The sequence below is a fragment of the Budorcas taxicolor genome, chromosome X, assembly GCF_023091745.1.
Source record: "Budorcas taxicolor isolate Tak-1 chromosome X, Takin1.1, whole genome shotgun sequence".
Classification (NCBI taxonomy): Eukaryota; Metazoa; Chordata; class Mammalia; order Artiodactyla; family Bovidae; genus Budorcas; species Budorcas taxicolor.
Window position 1 is genome coordinate 85,327,368 of NC_068935.1, and position 9,445 is coordinate 85,336,812.

At 41.6% G+C, this 9,445-nt stretch overlaps 1 pseudogene; it reads left to right on the forward strand.

Annotated features, from left to right (window-relative positions):
* Window positions 1-2,801: 2,801 nt before the first annotated feature.
* LOC128070090 (serine/threonine-protein phosphatase 2A catalytic subunit alpha isoform-like) lies at window positions 2,802-3,753 on the forward strand (annotated as a pseudogene).
* Window positions 3,754-9,445: the final 5,692 nt, after the last annotated feature.

The following is a 9,445-nucleotide window of genomic DNA, read 5'->3' on the forward strand; positions in this document are numbered from 1 at the left end:
TTATCTCTTTCTCTTTCTTTTGTTTGTCAAAATGTGGTTTCTGTATCAATACATTCTTTCTTCTCCTTCAAAAAGCAACATAAATAGCCTTTAAAAAGTAAAATTTCACATATGTCTGAAGCTGTGCATGCTGTCACTCAGTCATGTCTAACACCTTGCAATCCCAGGGGCTGTTCCCCACCAGGCTCCTCTGTCCATGGAATTTTCAGGGTAAGAATACTGGAGTGGGTTGCCATTTCCTACTGTAGAGGATCTTCCTGACCCAGGGATTGAACCTGAATCTCTTGCTTCTCCTGCATTGACAGGCATATTATTTACCACTGTACCACCTGGGAAATCTTGTCTGAAGCTGCTGCTGCTGCTGCTGCTAAGTCGCTTCAGTCGTGTCCGACTCTGTGCGACTCCATAGACGACAGCCCGCCAGGCTCCCCCATCCCTCGGATTCTCCAGGCAAGAATACTGGAGTGGGTTGCCATTTCCTTCTCCAATGCATGGAAGTGAAAAGTGAAAATGAAGTCACTCAGTCGTGTCCGACTCTTAGCGACCCCATAGACTGCAGCCCACCAGGCTCCTCCATCCATGGGATTTTCCAGGCAAGAGTACTGGAGTGGGGTGCCATTGCCTTCTCCGTGTCTGAAGCTGGGTCCTCCTAAATTTTTTTTGTCCCTCTCTCTGTTTTACCTCTTTAGGAAATTTTTAAAGATTAACTGATCAAAAAACATTCAGTTGTTATGTGTATGTACACTTTTCTAGTCCAAATAAAGCCATCAAAATGTCTAAAAACAAGAAAAGAAACTGTTATTAATGATGCTTCTTCTTGTCGACACTGAAAAGTGTACTTACATAATAGCCTTTGTTATTCTGATTATGAGAAAAGAACTTAATTCCAAGATGAAGGAGAGATTTTGATACAATTGAGAGTCTTTATAAATTAGCTTACCATTTAAAAATAATGTCACCACAATATTTTGGTTTGTACAAAACCAAGGTTAAATTATTTAAACTTTCTAAATTTCTTACACTGGTTTTATGAGTTAAGTAAGTTACCATTGTCTCCATAATTTTATGAGAAAATATATATACAAACAAATGACAATAACAAATGCATTTTTAAAGAGTTTAATTTTATGAAATTCTTGAGTTGCTACAAATCACAAAAATTTAACATATTAGCTAAAATTGAAATTTCCAAATCCTGACTACCTTTAAGGCCTTAGATAAAAGGTTAAGTTAATTAATAAATAATCTTTGGCTGTCTGGACAGTTACTATGTAAGAAACAGATACAAAACACTGGTCATTGAACACAATTTTTTATTCTTATCCCCTGGAACAGCACTGTCCTTATCTTCCATAAATTCAGGAAAAGTGAAGAGAACTAATGAGATTTCAAAACCAAAAAATTTAAAGCTCTCAGAAACTCCTTGAATGTCCATGGCCTAAAGTCTTGCCATTATCCTTAATAGCAGTAAGATCTGTCTCCTCTAGGATCCACAAGTTACCTCCTTCTGAGTAAATAACGGGTTGCCCCATGGATTTGGAAAGCACTCTCCATCTTAGACTCTACCCTATGACATGCCTTTATCACTAATTACAGCAGAGGACGCATACCTTCAGTTTTATCACCAACAAGTACAGCTGTTTTTTTTGAAACACCCACCTAAGCAGCCTCTGCATGCTCCCTAACCTGAAGGCTTGGCTTCCTGAAGAGGCATCAGAGAAAAACTGCCCTTGAGCCTCAATGGAAAAGAGATTTTCAGGTACTGTTAGCAATTGACCCAACAAAACTCCAAAGTATTGAAGTTATGTTTTCCGACTTAAAAGACATATATCACTTCATCCTGAATACTGGATGGCCATTCCATTGGCACAATTTAACACTATTCTTAGGATCCCTCCAGGAACTGCTGACTGCAGAAGTGGACAGCTTCTGCCCAAGGTTAATCTCATCCTTCAGCGGCCTTTTTCTTTCCCTTTACCACTCATCATGCCTGTTATTGTACTTTACACTCCCCAGTAAGTCTTCTCAATACGTTCTCCCTTACCTTCATCCTGCGACTTTTGACCCTATACGACCTTCTGCCACTTAAAAAGTAAAACGTCCTGACAGGTCTTTCTCAAACCAAAACTACTGCTCTGAACTTAACTGTTTGCTGACAAAATTTTAATCATTTTTCTTTTAAACACTTGAGAAGATACATTTCCTATTAAGGCCCATTCTGGTTCTTCTGGGCTTCCCTGGTGGCTCAGACGGTAAAGAATTTGCCTGCAATGCAGGAGACCTGGGTTTGATGCCTGGGTTGGGAAGATCCCCTGGAGAAGGAAATGGCTACCCACACCAGTATTCTTGCCTGGAGAATCCCATGGACAGAGGAGCCTGGTGGGTTACAGTCCACGGGGTCGCAAAGAGTTGGACACGACTAAGCCACTAACCCACTTGTCTGGTTCTTAAGTTTCCCTTACATCATCAATCCCAAACTTTGGTCATATAGTAACTGGCCTCCAGTTCTGCAGCTCCGGTTCCGGCCCTTCTACTCCTCCGCATCCCACCACCTCCTGACATTGTGCGTGGCGTCACTACACCAGCAGCCACCATTACAGAGAGCAGAGCTCTGGAGCTAGAGCAAGTGGAGGAGGGCAGCGGCTGGTGGCCAAGCACAGAGGGTCGAGCGAGAGGGCCAGCACTGGCACCAAGCAACCACCAGTACCTGCACAAGTACCCTGGGAACTGGCGACGGCATGTGCTTGTGGCACGTGTGCAGGTGGCAGTGTGGAAAGAGCGCGGTTCCGGCGGGTGGCATCATGGACGAGAAGGTGTTCACCAAGGAGCTGACCAGTGGACCAAGCAGCTGAACAAGTGCAATCAGCTGTCCAAGTCCTAGGTCAGGAGCCTCCACCAGAAGGCTAAAGAAATTGTGACAAAAGAATCCAATGTGCAAGTCGTTCAATGTCTAGTCACTGTCTGTAAAGACGTGCACAGGAAATTTCACGATCTCATGGAATTGTTTAGAATTGGTGGCACATCACCAGATACGAATTACTTGTTTATGGGCAATTATTTTGACAGAGGATATCATTCAGTGAAAACAGTTACTCTGCTTGTAGCTCTTAAGGTTCATTACCGTGAAAGTATCACCTTTCTTCAGGGAAATCATGAGTGCAGACAGATCACACAAGTATATGGTTTCTATGATGAGTGTTTAAGAAACTACAGAAATGCAAATGTTTAGAAATATTTTACAAATCTTTTTGACTATCTTCCTCTCACTGAATAGGATATCACTTCCTATTACTGGATGGGCAGATCTGTCTACACGGTGGCCACTCAGCAGCCATAGATAACACTGGATCACATCAGAGCACTTGGTCATCTACGAGAAGTTCTCCGTTAGGGTCCAGTGTGTGACTTGCTGTGGTCAGATCCAGATGAACGGTGGAGGTTGGGTTATATCTCCTCGAGGAGCTGGTTACACCTTGGGGCAAGATATTTCTGAGACATTTAATCATGTCAATGGCCTCACTTTGGTGTCTAGAGCTCATCAGCTGGTGATGGAGGAATATAACTGGTGCCATGACCTAAATGGAGTAACGATTTTCAGTGCTCCAGACTGTTGTTATCCTTGTGGTAACCAAGCTGCAATCATGGAACTTGATATTCTAAAATATCAAGTTTTCTTGCAGTTTGAAAATACTCCCAGCACCTTGCAGAACTGAGCCACATGTTACTCATGGTACCCTAGACTGCTTCCTGTAATGAAATTTTAAACTTGTATAGTTTTGCTCTTTCCATGCCATATAATGGATATGGGAAGAGCAACTCCACAAGTGTCAGAGAACAGTTAACACTCAAAAAAACTTGTTTTCACGTGGACCAAAAAGATGTTCCATATAAAAATACAAAGCCTCTTGGAAGGACTGATGAAGGACTCAGCTGAAGGACTGAAGCTGAAGCTGAAGCTCCAATACTTTGGCCACCTGATGCGAAGAGCCAACTCATTGGAAAAGACCATGATTCTGGGAGAGATTGAAGGCAGGAGAAGAAGGGGGCAACAGAGGATGAGATGGTTGGATGGTATCACTGATTCAATGGACATGAGTTTGAGCAAGCTCTGGGAGATGAAGGACAGGGAAGCCTGGTGTGCTGCAGCCCATGGGGTCACAAAGAGTTGGACACGACTGAGAGGCTGAACTGAACTTGTCATCAACAGCCATGACCACTTTAGAATGAACCAATTCATTGCATGCTGAAGCGACATTGTTGGTCAAGAAACCGATTTCTGTCCTAGCGCTGTTTGTAGTTACTTTGCTTTCTCTGAGAAACTGCAGATAATAAGATGTAAACATTAACACCTTGTGAATACAATTTAACTTCCATTTAGCTATAGCTTTACTCAGTATGCCTGTAGATAAGAATAGCAGCAATCATTGGAGCTTAATGAACATTTTTAAAAATAAGCACCAAAGCATCCCTTCTATTTGTGAGTTTTGAAATCATTTTGTTTATTTTTAGGGATACCATTTGATTTAATCATATGATTTGTCTGCCTTAATTTATCTCCGCTTCTAAAATCTTGGCCTCATATTGTCCTTTGTTACTGTCAGAACCTGGTGATTTGTTTTGAACGGAGTTTTTTTTTTTTTTTCTCCCTCCTATAAAATGATGTTACTGCACAAGAGCACTGCAGTGTTTTTTCATAATAAACTTGTGAACTAAGAACTGAGAAAGTCAAATTTTAATTGATCAATGGGCAAGACTGGTGTTGTTTATTTAAAGGATGCATCAATTGATTAATTTTAGAATCTGTAGAATTCCAGATAAAGAAAAATAAGAATCAAGGCCACTAAAAAAACTGACCTCACATCAACAAAATACTTCTACTGAGGCTTGCTGTTCAGTTGCTCAGTCATGTCCGACTCTTTGTGACCCCATGGACTGCAGCACACCAGGCTTCCCTTTTTTTTTTAACCTCGCCACAAGGCTTGCAGGATCTTAGTTCCCCAACCAGGGATCAAACCCAGGCCCCCTGCAGTGGAAGCACGGAGTTCTAACCATTGGACAACCAAGGGTACAAATACTTTTCTCTTCAGAGACTGTTCTTTTGGGGAACTGTTTACTTCCACTCACATTATCCACCCATTTTAAGGGACATATAATTAGCTCACGCAAAATGATACTTATACTTCCAATAAGGTCTGTGCTCCATTAGGATACCATTTCTTTTGTGATCATCAGACTTATGCCCACCCGCCACACACTAACTTATCCAATATATTTGAGGTAATTGTTAGAGATTTTCAGATATTTAAAACTACCTGTCTTCCAATGGATCAAATTCTCATGAAAAGTAGAGGGAAACAGCAGAATCTGGACAGCTCCAGAAAGGTAACTGATTCTTCATGCATCCTCTGTGAGCTGCAGTTCCCACGCTGGTGAAAATGTGGCCCCAAACCTGTCTCTTATCTTAACAGATGCCATAAACGACACAACTTCTACTCAAGAAGACCCCCTCACCGCCCAAAAAAATGTCTAAATTAATTAGCCAAATTGTCACTAGCAGTCTTATAGCCCTTGATTTCCTTGGCTAGCAGAGGAAAGGGTTCTCCTTTAGCAAACACCTCTTGAGGCATTTACATAAAAACTACAGGTCAATAGAACAATTTCTGACGAGGCTAAAAGAAAAAGGCACCGGGCTGTCTACAAGAGACCAGCTGAACCATAGGGCATGTTTCCATGGCCTGGGTTAGGTCACCTAGGCTTCTATGTCCAGGGTCTATTACAAGGATGAATGATCATCATTTTGTTTCTGGTAACTGCCTGTGGTGCTTTGGGGCAGAGCCTGTCCAGAGTCTTAAATGCCATTGAGCAGCCCTTGTCACATCACAAGATTCAGCACTTCATCCTGCAATAAAAGGAGCATGAGAGACCTGCCCAAGTCCTTTTGCAGACAGCTCTCTCAGTGCTACCTCTAGATCAGCAAAATCTCAGTAATGGTGATGATTAGAACACATAGATTCATGTCCTGTGGCCTGACCTCATCTGGCCTTGGATGAAAGGGAGGAGCAAGAGAGACATGCAGCCCCTGACATGCAGGAGCTGGCCTGGCACTCACCGCAAGGCGCTGGTGCTCTCCTGTTGAACAGATTCCCAACATCAGACAAGGCCACTCTGTGACTAATGGATCAAGACCAAAACTAGACTAATAAACATTGTCCAAATTCCCAAAATGACTAAACATTACCCTCTCCTAGCTCATGTAAATAAATGGGTGCTGCTTCTTTGTCAATCACTCCCTTCGCCTCACCTTTCTAGATAAGAATTAATATACCCAATCATAAAATCACTCTCACTTTCTAAGAACCTCCAGTCCTTGGAATCTCCCCCACAAATCGCCTTATATGAGGCCACATCCCATAAAAGAATCTAACACCTTCTTATTGAGACATCCCGTGGTATGTATGTTCTCCCTCATGACAAGGAATCAATGAACTCAGATTTGCATGACTAGATGAACAAATTAATGAATGAAAGGACTTACATCATAATAAAAGATCCAGGACTTGCCCCCTAAGAGCTCATGATGTAGCAAGAGAGCCAAAGAAACAGTTCTCAGTCAGTGTGATGAATATCATAATAAAACATAAGGACAGGATGCTGTACAAGTGACATATCAGAGCCAGGGGTGTCAGTGAAGGCTTTCTGGGACAGGGGAAACTAGGGTGAATCTTAGGTAGAAGTTAGCCCAGTACAGAGGCAGGGGTTGGATTCAGTGGGAGGAAAATAATGTTTTAGTCAGAGAGAGTAATAAGCTCAAAGGCAAGAAGCAGAGAGAGTATATAACTAGACCATGGCTGAGGTCAAGCAGGGACTACCAACAAGTCTTCTGGGCCTTATATGCTTTTAGGTCCACTGAAGGGTGGTAGGATTAAATTGTATTTTATGAAGATTCAATAACCACATACTGCGATCAAAGTTAAAAAATCATTTACCTCCAGATGTTAAGATGGATACAGCATCACTTTTGTTGTATTGCAAAAAAGGCATAAATTGAATTAACCTTGAGGAAAAATTAAATGATTGCAAATTAAGGAACATTCTACATTTTGAACTTCAAAAATATCAATGTCATGAAACAAACAAACAAAAAATGCTGAGAAGCTGTTCCAGGTTCAAGGAAACTAAACATGACTAAACACCATGCTTTACCCTGGACTGGATTTGGGAATGAAATACTTTTCTTCTTTTGCTAGAGAGGATGTCAATGGGACAACTGATGTAACTCAGCTAGATAGTACTATGTCCATGTTAATTGCCTGATCTTGGGAATTCCCTGGGTTCCAGTGGTTAGGACTCTGCATTCTCACTGCTGCTGAGGGCTCAGTTTCAATCCCTGGTCAAGATTCCCAGGAGCCATGTGGCACAGCACCCCCCCCAAAAAAAAATTGCCTGATTTTGATAATTGTACTGCGGTTATATAAGAAAATGTCCTTGTCTTCTGGAAATGTGCACCACATTTAGGAAAAGGAAAATCATGTCCATAACTAACTCTCAAACTGTTTAGAAAACTGCTCAGAAAAAAAAAATATATATGTAAATGAAAGAAGCATAAAGCAAATGTGGTAAACTTAATATTTGGGGAATCTAGGCAAAGGATAGTCATGAATTCCTTATATTATTTCTGTAACTATTCTGTAAGACTGCAACTTTGTCAAAATACAATTACCCTTTCAGCAAAAGATGGAGAAGCTCTATACAGTCAACAAAAACAAGACCGGGAGCTGACTGTGGCTCAGATCATGAACTCCTTATTACCAAATTCAGACTTAAATTGCAGAAAGCAGGGAAAACCGCTAGACCATTCAGGTATGACCTAAATCAAATCCTTTATGATTATACAGTGGAAGTGAGAAATAGATTTAAGGGCCTAGATCTGATAGATAGAGTGCCTGATGAACTATGGAATGAGGTTCGTGACATTGTACAGGAGACAGGGATCAAGACCATCCCCATGGAAAAGAAATGCAAAAAAAGCAAAATGGCTGTCTGGGGAGGCCTTACAAATAGCTGTGAAAAGAAGAGAAGTGAAAAGCCAAGGAGAAAAGGAAAGATATAAGGATCTGAATGCAGAGTTCCAAAGAATAGCAAGAAGAGATAAGAAAGCCTTCTTCAGCGATCAATGCAAAGAAATAGAGGAAAAGAACAGAATGGGAAAGACTGGAGATCTCTTCAAGAAAATTAGAGATACCAAGGGAACATTTCATGCAAAGATGGGCTCGATAAAGGACAGAAATGGTATGGACCTAACAGAAGCAGATGTTAAGAAGAGATGGCAAGAATACACAGAAGAACTGTACGAAAAAGATCTTCACGACCCAAATAATCACAATGGTGTGATCACTCATCTAGAGCCAGACATCCTGGAATGTGAAGTCAAGTGGGCCTTAGAAAGCATCACTACGAACAAAGCTAGTGGAGGTGACGGAATTCCAGTTGAGCTGTTTCAAATCCTGAAAGATGATGCTGTGAAAGTGCTGCACTCAATATGCCAACACATTTGGAAAACTCAGCAGTGGCCACAGGACTGGAAAAGGTCAGTTTTCATTCCAATCCCAAAGAAAGGCAACGCCGAAGAATGCCCAAACTACCGCACAATTGCACTCATCTCACATGCTAGGAAAGTAATGCTCAAAATTCTCCAAGCCAGGCTTCAGCAATACGTGAACCGTGAACTTCCTGATGTTCAAGCTGGTTTTAGAAAAGGCAGAGGAACCAGAGATCAAATTGCCAACATCCTCTGGATCATGGAAAAAGCAAGAGAGTTCCAGAAAAACATCTATTTCTGCTTTATTGAATATGCCAAAGCCTTTGACTGTGTGGATCACAATAAACTGTGGAAAATTCTGAGAGAGATGGGAATACCAGACCGCCTGACCTGCCTCTTGAGAAATCTTTATGCAGGTCAGGAAGCAACAGTTAGAACTGGACATGGAACAACAGACTGGTTCCAAATAGGGAAAGGAGTACGTCAAGGCTGTCTATTGTCACCCTGCTTCTTTAACTTCTATGCAGAGTACATCATGAGAAATGCTGGACTGGAAGAAACACAAGCTGGAATCAAGATTGCTGGGAGAAATATCAATAACCTCAGATATGCAGATGACACCAGCGTTATGGCAGAAAGTGAAGAGGAACTCAAAAGCCTCTTGATGAAAGTGAAAGAGGAGAGTGAAAAAGTTGGCTTAAAGCTCAACATTCAGAAAATGAAGATCATGGCATCCGGTCCCATCACTTCATGGGAAATAGATGGGGAAACAGTGGAAACAGTGGCTGACTTTATTTTGGGGGGCTCCAAAATCACTGCAGATGGTGATTGCAGCCATGAAATTAAAAGACGCTTACTCCTTGGAAGAAAAGTTATGACCAACCTAGATAGCACATTCAAAAGCAG